The sequence below is a fragment of the Hypanus sabinus genome, chromosome 28, assembly GCF_030144855.1.
Source record: "Hypanus sabinus isolate sHypSab1 chromosome 28, sHypSab1.hap1, whole genome shotgun sequence".
NCBI classification, from domain to species: domain Eukaryota; kingdom Metazoa; phylum Chordata; class Chondrichthyes; order Myliobatiformes; family Dasyatidae; genus Hypanus; species Hypanus sabinus.
The window spans coordinates 22,911,923-22,925,715 of NC_082733.1; the positions used below are offsets into that span (position 1 = coordinate 22,911,923).

Genomic DNA, 13,793 nt, shown 5'->3' on the forward strand with positions numbered 1-13,793 from the left:
ACAATTCATGGGTAAAAGATGTCTGAAAGAGAAAGACAGCAGTGACACTACTTCAATCTTATTCTATGTCCTTAAATCAGCCAGCTATGACCTCTTTTAATCTTCTGTTGTAAAATGTATGCATATCTACATTTGAACATTTTATTATGTTTGCCTGATACTCAAAGTTCATAGTTCAAAGTAAAATTTACTATTAGAGTATATATATGTCAACACGTACAATCCCGAGATTCTTGCTCTGTGGGCATACTTAGTGAATCCATAGAACAGCAACTGTAAACAGAAGCAATGGACAGCAAACTGGTCAAATGCAGATATAAATAAATAGCAATATATAACAAGCATGAAGTAACAAGTTAAATGTGTTCTTAAATGAGTGGCGTTATCCCCTTTTGTTTGAGAGCCTGATGGTTGAGGGGTAATAACTAGTCATGAACCGGCTGGTGCGAGCCCTAAGGCCTTTGTACTTTCTATTTGATGGCAGCAACAAGAAGGGAGCATGGCCTGGGTGGTGAGGATCTTTGATAATGGATGCTAGTCTCCTACTCAACATTTCATGTAGATGTGCTCAGTGGCTGGGAGAGTTTTATCTGTGATGTACTGAGCCAAATCCAATGTCTTTTGTAGGATTTCCCTACTCAAAGGCACTGGTGTTCCCATACCAGGCCATAATGCAAATTCTGAGAGTTTGTTCATTGTTGAGGTTTATCGCGTTGTCTCAACATCTGAAAGTGTTACTGGAAAGTCAATATTCTCCAGCTGAAAGACTAAAAAAATGTTATGACTTCAAATAGCAGAATCCTTATGTAATGGCCTGGATAAAGTATCTACTCCTGTCAACCATCATTTTGACTGCAAGCTACTATTATGTCCTTACATAACATTGGTCAAACTTCTTTCCCATTTTTCACTGCTAATTCCACTAAAGTTGCATCTTTGCAATCCAGGTCAGATGTAAGACTTTGCAACTAATCAACAGACAAATCTGTCAGGCAGTACATTAGTTAAGAGAACACCAAAGTTTCAATGATTGATCAATCATAATACAACAATATAATTGTTGGATGTTTCTCCTGCCCTTTGATTCCACTCTCCAAATTTGGAACCCTCTGCTATTTCCAATCACTATGGATTCAAATATTCCTCAAAATTTTGCATTACTTCTATGAATGAAACTTATTTGCTTTAAGAGTGGCTGCCACATGCACAATAGACCTCTGAACCAATTCCTGTCATTAGAATTGTCTTAAGCAACAAACAAAAATGCTGGAGGAACTCAGCAGGTCAGGCAGCATCTATGGAAATGTATAGGTAGTCAATGTTTTGGCCAAGACCCTTCTTCAGGACTGAGAAGGAAGAGGGAAGGTGAAGTGACAGTAGAATTGTCTTTATCTTCTCTATTATAGCAGTTACCAAAGTCTGTACATGTTTAATGTGATCGTCTACATTAAAATTATTATTAACAGTGAAGAACATTTTCATTTGGTCCATGTATGTTATGAAGAACTTACATGTTTTACTGCAGATGCTTGGAGCTCATAACATAGCCAATCTGTATCTTAGCCACTATTTTGTCCCATTTCTTATCTAAGCAGTAATTCTATTCTACTTAACTTTTCCCCATCCCGTGCTTTCTCCTCCTGTATAATTAATGCTGTTAACAGTCCTACAGAAAACTGCTGCTGGCATTAGACTAGCAACTCGCTGCACAGCTCAGATGAATTCTGCTACTCAGGAACTTTCTCTTCCCTGACAGCAGCAGTTCCCTCCAGCTGGTCAGCAATGCTCAAAGGAACTGAAAATTTTTTTTCCAAATGACTGCTTGCTTTCCTTTATGGTTTGGTTGTTCCGACGATCTTTGTCACCAATTTACTGTGGTTTTGGAGGTGGTCAGTGAGCCCACCTTACTGTCTTTATTAATTTCTGGGAAAGACCAGGAAGATCAGGACTTGTGTAGCCTTCAACACATTATTACAGTTCAGCAACAAGTGCTATGACAGCATTATGTCCCTTTCACTCATACAGACACACACACATACAGGACTCCATTACATAAAAATATATTACAGACACCTTTTGAAGTACTGTTAACCTCAGGACTTCCCAGCATAGGACATTGGCTGGTATGAAATAATAGATTTCCTATTAAGTAAAGTCCTTTTCCTTAAAAGGCAACTTTGGAAACAATAGATACTCTGCTACCCCAACCATCCTTATACTTCATTCCTCTCTGCCCTCCCTGTAGATTTCTTCAATCTTCTTCTATAGTAATGGTTGGAGAGTAACAGAACCACCACTTACTGCAATTCCATCCACATCCTGTTTCTCCACACAAAATCCAGGTGCGAAACATCAAAACTTGAATTTCCCAGTTTGAGGGCCTTGATGTACATTGTTGTCTTAAAGTAAATAAATAATCAAATCTCCACTGTGCAGGCAGCAGTTGGATCATGAGTGATCAGTCACTTTTTCCAGCATCACCTAGCACCAAGTTATTCACCAAATGACCAATGCACTGTAGTATGAATAATAATGTTCACATTAGAAAAGGGCTATTGCTTTTTGTGCAATTAAATCAGCATTTTTTCCAAAGAAATGAGATGAGCACTTCCAAATCCACCATCCTTCTTCTTTCTCTTGGGCCCTTAGCTCCCAGTGGAGTGTCGGCCATTGAAGACCTCCCATCTCCATCGTTCAAAGTTGATGGGATGGTTGTAGTTCATCAATGCTTCGGTAATGCATTCTATCCATTTTACGGGGGTTTGGCTTCACCAGAGCCCTGTTGGTTGGACTTACCCGTTCCCACCACATGACATGGGTGTATGTAGGACTTTGAGAGGTCCATCATCCTTAAAGTGGTTTTAATTTAGAAGTTAGTGAGCATGGGTTGCTTTAGGATTGTAATTCAGTTCAGTGACTACCCACTGGATGGATCTCTGTTAGCTCTTGTATGTGTTTCACTTCCGATATAAAAGGATTCAAAGCAACACTCTAATTTGCTGAAAGAATAAATTGAAAATAGACAGTGGACAATTAGCAAGATAAACTTTGTTAAAAAAAGGCCAAAGCTACATTAAACTACTGGGATATTTTTCCATTAAATTAATTACGTAACAAGGTGGATTTAGTACAAATATAGAGTTACAGATATATTCTATTTGTCAAAAATTTCAGTGGTTCACTTTCCTTTCTGTTCACAGGTGCAAATTTGCACACTTAGTTATTGATTCATAATCATCCTGAAATAATCCAAACCAAATTTTGTCAAAACAATTTGTTGTCAATGTTTTAAATAAGGTACCAGCACAAGTCACAATAGCTGACATGCTGAATACTTTGTCAAATGCAATGCAGTGATTCATTATGATGTCAATGATTTCCTGACATCATCATAATTGACAGAAGGGCCTTTGTTGAACCTAAAACATCTTAAAATACATTAGAACGTCCTGGAGTGCTAAACATAAATGAAGACATGATTCATTCATTAACCAATAGGCAGCTGTTATGTGTAAGTCAATGAACACATAGTTTTCCTTTAACCATTTGCCTTATTAAAGCCAACAAGTGAAAAACATGTATTTCCACACTGAACTGTACAAAAGAGGTCAGTGGATATTGTGTTGCTGTTCCGTTTGATGGGGCTCAAAGACACAGATATAAATTAAAGGGGAAAATAATTAACAGTGACATGAGAAAACATTTTATTCTATAGTGTGAATTTGGAATCTAGAATGCAATGCTTGTAGATATTGTGGAGTTAGATTCCACTGTAGCTTGCAAGAGGCAAACAAGTTAATATATGGAGGAGAAAAAATTGTGAAGGGAGGCCCAGCTGACTTGGGCAAATGCCTTCCCTTCATGCAGTGACATGCTGAAATTTAATGATTGCTCCTTCAGTCTGCATTCAATCATTAATATTCACCAGCTAAGATCCTAAAATTAAATGCGAACTAGTAGAAGGGTGACTTCCATCAGAAGATAAGGTCCTGTGGCAATACAGGAAAGATACTGGCCTGGAAAGGGGAATGGCTGGCAGGCAGGGGGCAGTGAGTGGGAATAAAAGGGGCCTTTTCTGGTTGACTGTCAGTGACTAGTGGCGTTCCTCAGGGGTCAGCATTGGGACTGCTGCTTTCCACATTGTTTGTCAGTGATTTAGATAATGGATTTTAAGGCTCTGTGGCAAAGTTTGTGGATGATACAAAGATAGGTGGACGAGTAGTTAGTGCTGAGAAAGCAAGATGATTGCAGCTGCAGACAAATTGGAAGAATGGGCAAAAAAAATGGCAGATGGAATACAGTGTTGGGAAATGCATGATAAAGCATTTTGGTAAAAGGAGCAATAATGGGGACTATTATCTAAACGGAGAGAAGGTTCAAACATCAGAGATGCAAAGGGACTTAGGAATCCAAAAAGTTTAATTTACAGGATGATTCCATGGTAAAGAAGGCAAATGCAATGTTGGCATTTATTTCAAGAGGAATAGAATATAAAAGTCTGGAGGAGGTTCACGAGGATGATTCGGGGAATTAGTGGTTAACATAGCAGGAGCGTTTGGCAGCTTTGGGTCTTCACCCACTGGAATGTAGAAGAATGCAGGAGGAATCTCACTGAAACCTACTGAATGTTGAAAGGACTAGATAGGGTGGATGTGGAGAGGATGTTTCTGATGGTGTGGGTGTCCAGAACTAGAGGGCACAGCCACAGAGCTGAGGGGCAACCCTTTAGAACAGAGGAAAGGTGAAATTACTTTAATCAGAGAATAGTAAATCTGTGGAATGCTTTGCCACAAACTGCAGACTAAGACCATGGGTTTATTTAAGGTGGAAGTTGATTGTTTCCTGATCAGTCAGGGCATCAAAGGATATGGTGAGAAGGGCGGTGCATGGAGTTGAGTGGGATCTGGGATCAGCCATGATGGAATGGCCTAATTTTGCTCCTATGTCTTATGGTCCTAAGATAGTGGCCGTGGACCTCAATGCAAATAGCTTCCATTCTCAGCACTGTCCGTCCTCCCACATCCAGCTGTTTCCAGGGAAATAAGCATATAATAGTTCTAGAGGACTAGAAAATAACCCTCCACAAACATTACCTGGTTTTCTTGTGCTGATCTAGGTCATCAGAGTTGAATGAATCTAGCCCTCAACAGACTATGAACCTTCTGGTCATCCACAGCCTTTGACTTGAGTATATACAATATGTTTTGGGGGTACTTAGAATCGGATTTGTTGATTTTGAACTTGTTGTGATACTGTGCATTTGAACCACATGATAAAATAGGCTGAAGTCAATATAGTTTTTTTAAGGGGAGGTCTTGCCTGACAAATCTGAATCAGAATCAAGTTTAACAACACTAACATATCTCATGAAATTTGTTTCTATGCAGCAGCAGTAGAGTGCAAGACAGAAAAATGACTATAAATTTTAAAAAAATACAGAGCAAAAAAAAACAAGCAAGGTAGGATTCATGTGTCCATGGACTGTTTAGAAATCAGATGGCATAGGTGAAGAAGCATTTTTTAAGTTGTAGAGTATGGGTCTTCAGGCTTTGGTACCTCTTCCTAGTAATGAAAAGAAAGCATGCGCATATGGTGAGATCCCTAAATAATGGATGCCGCAGCCTTGAAGTAACGCCTCTTGAAAATATCCTTGAGAGCAGGGAAGATTGTGGCCATGATGCAACTGGTTGAGTCTGCATCCTTCTGCAACTTGTTGTGACCCTCTGCACTGGAAGCTCAATACCAGGCTGCATGCAACCAATCAGAATGCTCTCCACTTTATATCTGTGGAAATTTGCAGAAGTCTTTGATGACATAACAAATTTCATCAAAATCCAATGATTTAGACCGACTGATGTGAAATTTTCATCATTACATCAATATGTTGGGCCGAGGTGGATCGTCTGAGAAGCATTGCCTAGGGACTTGAAGTTGCTTACTGTTTCTACTGCTGACCTTCAATAAGAACTCTGTCTGCTCTCTTGAATTCTTCTTTTATTTTATTTTTTGTTATTGAGATATAGCGTGGAATTGGCCCTTGCAGCTCTTTGAGCTGTACCGTCCAGCTATCCTCAATTTAATCCTAGACTACTCCCAGGACAATTCACAATGACAGATCAACCTACCAACCAGTACATCTTTGAACTGTGTGAGGAAACCGGAGCACCTGGAGGACATGGCGAGAATGTATGAACTCCTTACATGCTGTGAAGCGTTGTGCTAACCACTATGCTACCCCATGGTAGTCCACAATCTGAAGTCACAATAATTTCTTTGTCTTACTGATGTTGAGGACGAGGTTGCCATTGCAACACCACTCAGTCGTCCAGTCTATCTCACTCCGATATGCCTCCTTGTCATCATCTGTGCTTCTGCCAACAACAGTGTTGGAATATTTTGAGGAAGTTACAAGTAGGATTGACAAAGGAGAGTTAATGAATGTTATTTATTTGGTATTTCAAAAGGTCTTCGACAAGATGTAGCACATGAGGCTGATAAACAATATAAGAGCCCACAAAGATACTAGGCTGACTGGCAGAAGGCAAGGAATGGGAATAAAGAGGGGCTTAGTCAAGTTGGAAACCTGATCAAGTTATTATTGAAATTCATTTATTACTTTTGTCTGATTTAATTGCTTGGTTGAAAATAGATTTTTACAAATTGACTGCTTTTAGCTGTATGGATGGTAAATCCTGAGAAATACTCTGGTTCCAAATTAATGTCAAATAATCCTTTCTTGGGTTGATAAGGATACTTAGGTAGCTAATGGAGGTACCGTCAAACAATTACCTTCCAACTGTGAATGCCTCGTGTGTTGCTATTTCCCAATGATTTACAGCAAGTAAAACATAATTTGTCTAATGGAACATTGATAGAACCATACAAATGAGTGTACTTAGCAAAGGAAAATGAAACACGTAACCTCTTTTAAACAATTTTATTTTTATTTCTTCTGCCAATAACAGAAGTAATTTACCATGCAAAACCATTAGCAAATAAGCTATGCTTGGTAGAGTGGAAGTTTGTTATTTTAGTTAATTTAGGAAAACTGATTAAAGAATAAAATTCATATTACATATAATAATTCATTCCCACTGAAATGCACCAAGCACTTTAATGACTCAGACTGGCTGGGAAGGTGAAAAATGGGCAGGGAGGAAACAAAATGGTTTGAAATGCAAGGAAATATCATCCCAAACTGCCTTTCCACAATTTTAAACAGAAGTGGAAATAAATACAGTATATACACCAATCTGCTAAATATGGAAATTTCTTAACCTGTTTTCATTGAACGTATGAAGTATAAGAAAAAATATCTTCATCAGCACTTCTGACAATTTATTTAACAAGTTAAGAAATCAATGTTGGCTTATCGATAGTTGTTGATAATGCATAAAGTATTGACTATATATCAATATGCTTTGATGTAAAAACATTTTATGCAGCATATCAGAGCTCACATATTGCATTCTGTGAAGCAGCACATGCAAATGAATGAATCAATTTTGGAGTCTTTTGATATAATTTGGAATAGCTGAGGGTTTGGACAATAGAGTCCTAAAATGTAAGATTGCAATTGATAAATAAATTGTAAATAATCTGACAAATAGGAAATGCTGCTTTTACAATATAGATTATCCATATCAGAACAATTTATGAATACATCATTTAATGTACAACAGGACAAGCAAAAATCAACTTAGAACTGTGTTTAGTAACAAAATCATGTTCCTCAACCAGCATTCCTTTAGAATTCTATATTCTCTGATACAGTGAAAAATTATGCCTTGTTTGTTCTGAGTATTTGGTATGGGTCCTTACGAAGGGTCACGGCCTGAAACATCAACTACCTATTAGATGCCGCCTGACTTGCAGAGTTCCTCCAGCATTCTGTGTGTGTTGATTTGGTCTGGTAGGTTATTTTTCATTTAACCATTTCGCTATAATTAATCTTTCATATCATATGATAGTTGGACTTTGCTCTTAATAAAATTAATTGCAATTCCATAGAATCTCAGGAAAGTATTTTGTTTCTGCCTTTTTACTCTCAGCGGTGATAGGAGGCTGTTTGTGTCTATCATACTGTACTCCTCACAGGAAGATTGTCCAGGTTGTGCACTGTTCCATGCCTTGCCATTGAAGCACAAACAACCAATGCAATTACGACTTAATTGTCCTTTTAGTAACCTGGAAATTTGGTCACACTAATCCTAAATGTGCATTATTTTCCAAGGGATTCACTCTAAAATGTGCTCTTAAATACCCTTTCTCATTATTACCATCAGGGAAGAGGTACAGGACCCTAAAGGCCCACATTCAATTGTTCAGGTACAGCTTCTTCCCCTCTGCCATCAGATGTCTGAACAGTCCATGAACCTGTAAACATTACTTAAATATTCCTTTTTTGCACTAATTTTGTAATTATTTTTATTTTGTAATTTGCAGTAATATTATGCATTTGCACTGTACTACTGCTGTAAAACAATCCATTCCATGCGTATGTGAAAGTGACAATAAACATGGTTCTGATTCTGATTTTGATTCTGATATTTAATGTCCAGGTGATTCCACCTGTAATGCATAATGATCAGACACAGAAATATTTTGTTAGATTGTTATGATGTGGTATTATTCTGTCACTTAATACCCATATTGGGATGGACTATCCTTGATATTTACAAAATAGTGTCCAATTATTATCATGAATTGTGCGCATGAAATTACATACATGAAATTTGTTTTGGTGACAAAATAAAGTTGCCTTTACATGCAAGAGTTTGTATCTATTCATTTATTATTTTCCAGGGATACTCTGATCTATAGTTGCAGGCTCTCCAATACAGTATACGACACAGCTGGTCAATTAACTCAATTAACTCAATTCCATAAACTCAGATGCAGAGAAGCCTGGACAGAATAGGGACTATTCTCATTTCAAATGGCAGAATCCAAAACTTAAAATAGGAAATTGTTACAGAAATGTACAGTTCTATGCAAAAGTCTTGGACACATATATGCATCTAAGACCTGCACAGTATGGTGATAATTTTACGTTTTGCACTGTACTGCTGCCGTAGGAAATAAACACATTTTCATGACATATGTGAGTGATGATAAATCTGATTCTGATATGGGTCTCTATCATGGCTTGAGAGTGAGAAAGGGGCAGGGAGAGAGGAATTACGGTCGAGAAATAGGGAAGGGAGAGGTGAGGGAGCAGGAAGCACCACAGAGACATTCTGTAATGATCAATGAACCATTTGTTTGGAATCAAGTGACTTTGCCTGGTGTCTCAGGGTTGAAGTTGTCTACACCATTGCTATCACCCACCCATGGTACTCCTTCTCTGCCATCTGTCCCACTTCCCTCCCACAGCTCTTCAACCTCACCATTTCCAACATCCTTTTCCAGCTTTACAAACAAGCTCAAAAAACCTGGCTAAGGATATGAAAATCAGGCTTAAGTGGAGAGATTTGAAACAAAGGGAAATAGAAGCCTTCTTCAAAATTTATTTTCGGCTTCTTCCTCACCATTATATACCGCATTGAAAATATGACACAAAAATAAAATATTTCCTTCAGGCTATTTCCTTTCAAGACAGAAATCAGCTGATGTACAGTACAACATGGAACAAACTGATATGTCTTGTAAATCGAACATATAAAACTAATTAGAAGAAAAACAAGTGAGTCTGGATTCCAAGTCTAACTTAGTTTTTCTTCCAATTAGTTTTATGTTTTGAAGTTACAAAACATAAGAGTGGCAATGAGACATTTTTAAAATGAACCCGAGATGACTACTGACCTTTTGAAGTGCAGCAAGACATTCAAGTTAAAATAAAGCGTGCATCTGTTCAGAAGGGAGAATGAGAACACAGTCAAGTTTAAAAAAAATGACAGAGAACAGTCAAATTCGTAGGTTCATAAACAATGAGTACCAGGTAATAATAATTCATATTTTTTTAAAAGAGCATAAATGGCTGGCTACATTAGAAAGATTGTTATGTTTGATTCCACAAAAGATAACTGGATTTTGTATACTGAGTGAATTGAACAGTATTTTAAGGCAAAGGAAATAGACAATGAGGAAGAAGCACCATTATTGCTGAATGCATTGGTTTAAAGACATGCAGTTTTCTTAGAAATTTGACTGCTCCAAACAAAGCAGCCAAAATGAGCTCTACTAATATTTTGAAATTAATGCAGGAAAATTTAGAACTAAAAGTTCTGCTGATTGCAGAATGCTTATGTTTCATCAGTGGAACCAAAAAGAAGAGGTTGTGACTGGGTGAAAGAAGGTGTCTGAGTATTGTCAGTTCAGTAATGGGCTTAAAGATGCACTGAGAAAATTTAGTTTGCGGAATTTTACAAGATTGCATTCAAAAATAGCTCCTAACTGAAGCACAACTCAGTTGAAAAGCTGTATCAATAGGAAGAGCAAATAGAGATGTAATTGAGTTGCAGTCAGGAATAAAAGTGAATGTGAACAGAATTCCTGTGCCTGAACAGAAACCAGCCTGGGTGAACAATATTTGTTAACTTTGTGGAAGGGGCTCACATACATCAGACCAATGCGGGTTTGAAGGTGAAACTTGCAGAAAATGCAACACAGTAGGGCACATACAAAGAGCATGATGGGCAGACAAAAATACATGGACCGCACAGGGAAGGGAAAAAGATAACAAGTTAAATTGTAGTTTCAAAAAGAGCACTAATCTGGATGCTGTAGGTGGAAAATCAGATAATGATGAGAGTGGCCCAGGACTGAGTAGCTTTGAGATTTACACTATGAAAACTAACAAAAGACAAGCAAGATGGCTTATACCAGAAGAGAACAGCAAACAAATTAAAGTGGAATGGAACACTGTCTCAGCTGTTTCAGTCATTCCACAAAATGAGTTTGAACAGTATTTCAAAGATACTGAACTGAAGCCTGTAAATGTACAATTAAGAACTTACACTAGAGAAAAGTTAACTCCTATGGGAATGACATTCGTAACAGTAAAATACAAGGATAAACAGGCGACATTGGGCTCGTATGTCACAAAAACAAAGTGCCAGCATTGTGGGGGTGTGATTGGCTGAGAGAACGACAACTTGAATGGAGATCCATCCACCATTCGTATGCCACATCCCCTGCAATGAAGCCAACTGAAAGCAAATTAAGAAATGTACTGGATGAAGCTACAGCTGTCTCCATGCTGTACACCATGAACAGATGGCCAACAGCTGTTGCCTCTGTGCCTCTGTGTCTCTGTTTGGAAAGCATATTGAATGAAGGGAGGACAATGCTGCTCAAATGAATCAAGAAAGTGACAAAAGCAGTGGTTTGACGACAACAGTTTTTGTAGGCAACATATCTGCGGTAGCTTCTGATAAGCTATTGAGGAAGTTACTTGTGAAATGTGACTTGGCTTTAAGCTGGAAGAGAGTTCGAGGAGTTTCAGGAAAGTTTCAAGCATTTAGCTTTTGTGAATATAAAGAACCAGAATCTACTCTGCATGGTCATAGAAACATAGAAAACCTACAGTACAATAAGGGCCCTTCAGCCCACAAAGCTGTGCCAAACATGTCCTTACCTTAGAAATTACCTATGGTTTCCCATAACCCTCTATTTACCTAAGCTCCATGTACCTGTCCAGGAGTCTCTTAAAAGATCCCATCGTATCCTCCTCCACCACTGTCGCCGGCAGTCCATTACACACATTCCAAAATGGACATCCTAGAAAGAGGAAAAGGGAAAAGAAAGATGAGGACATCATAAGTACATGCCTCACTTAAATTAAAAACAAATCTAAGACCCATTCTCCTGGGCCTCTGTCCTTTTTCTTGTGTTGTATCTCTATAACCAGATGGAGTCTGGACTTTGGAAGTTTGGAGAGGAGGGGATTTTAATTAGGTCCACTGCCCAAGGACAAAAGGCAGGAGTGGGTCATGTCAGGGTAATAGAGCTTTGACCAGCAGCCAATCTGGACATTGGAAGTTTAGAGAGGAGGGGACATCAATCAGGTCCACTGCTCGAGGATAAACGGCAGGAAAAGGTCGTAGCAGTGTAATAGCTTTGACTAGTGACCAGTTGGCATTTAGGATTAATTAGTAAATGCAAATTAAAGGAATGCAGGGGCAAGCGCAGTGGCCATCATTGCAGCAGCCATCTGTGGAGTGGATATAGCCAGACATAGCCCTCTTTGATGCTTCAACAAAGAGAGGCTTCACTTGCAAAAAGAAAAGAAAAGCTCGTTTTTCTTTGTCTTCTTCATTCCTGCACAGCTAGAGATGGTAGGAGTGACAGCAGGATAGTGAAATGCTCCCTTCTTCTCCTCACCTGTTCATCACCTCACTCTAGTGCCCCTCCTCCTTCCTTTCTTCCCATGTTTCACTCCATTCTCCTATCAGATTCCTTCCTTTTCATCCCTTTAACTCATCCACCTATTACCTCCAAACTTCTCACTTCATCTCCTCATCCTCCACTCACCTAACTTCACCCTCACCTGGTTTCACCTCTCACCTGGAATCTTGTACTCCTTCCTTTCCTTGCATCTTATTCTAACTTCTTCTATCTTCCTTTCCAGTCCTAATGAAGCACCTGAGCCCAAAACAGTTTGTTCTTCTCCACAGATCTTGCCTGACCTGCTGACTTCCTCCAGCGTGTTGTCTGTGTTCACATCAGTTTATTTCAGAGTGGGGGGGATTAACACCAGTACCAGCCCAAACATTCTCAATGAACACAAGATCAATTTATCTCATCCAGCTGTGTAGAAATGGGATGATAGATTTCCTGTATTGCAGCACAATACAGCACAAGTTCCAAAGTGCATTTGTGACTGCAAAGAGTTATAGGTTGTCCTGAAAGGGTGTTGTGACAATTCAATCCTTTCCTTACATGCAAAAGATTTCCAGTCCATAATTTGAATCCATGAAAATTTGACTCGCAAAAAAATCCAAAAATCTAAGATGCAAAGTGTTATGAATGCACCACAGCTCTGAGGGGCCGAAGGGGCGGGGGAGCCCCCTCCTTTGTAAGAATCGCAAGAACATTATTGGGTTGGCTCAGAGGACCCAGGAAACGAGAGAGACCTGGCCATTGTCTCCTGGAGACCACGTTTGTGGATTGGGGACTATGCTACGTGCAAGCCCTTGAGCAAAGTGGGCTGGTTGAGAGAGGGATTGCATCATCCAACCTGATTGTCATCTGAGAGCCCGTGAGGAAGTATAAAAGAGGTTCTGGGGGAACAACCCCCTTCAGATGCACCAGAAGAAATGCTAACGATCCCGTAGTAGCGGGAAGCCATTTGAAGGAAGCCACATGCGTTCTGTTCCCTCGCCTGGGATCTGGTGGCGGGTACCACAGAAACGATTTTCTTGAACTAACAACGGGGAACCAACTTTCCCGATTCAACAGATTTGCTTCATAAAAGACCCGGGCAAGTTTCTTTTCTCACAAGTCTCTCTCTCTCCAACAAGTGAAAACCCAGTGGTCCCCAAAGGCTGAAGCCTGCAGGAACTGAGTGACTTTTATATTTCCATCGGACAATATATTATCCTCTAGACGAACGATCGAGCTATTTCTTATTGATGATTATTATTATACCCGCGCTTTTAGATTGAGTATTGACGACGTATATTATCTGAATGTTTGTATTAATCTTATTTTTGTGCCCCTTTATAAATAAAGACTTTTAAAAATAGTACCATCAGACTTCAACGCACCTCTCTATCTTTGCTGGTAAGTGACCCAGTTACGGAGTACTTAACAACTGGAACTTGGGAATCCTTGTGCAAAACATCCTAAAG

At 39.0% G+C, this 13,793-nt stretch overlaps 1 long non-coding RNA gene across 1 annotated transcript; it reads right to left on the reverse strand.

The window, feature by feature from the left end:
• Window positions 1-2,875: 2,875 nt before the first annotated feature.
• LOC132382375 (uncharacterized) lies at window positions 2,876-11,722 on the reverse strand. The gene is made up of 3 exons (XR_009508300.1): window positions 11,634-11,722; window positions 9,805-9,849; window positions 2,876-2,999 (listed from the first exon to the last, which is right to left on the reverse strand). It is a non-coding gene; the product is annotated as an uncharacterized LOC132382375 (long non-coding RNA).
• Between the last annotated feature and the right edge of the window lie 2,071 nt (window positions 11,723-13,793).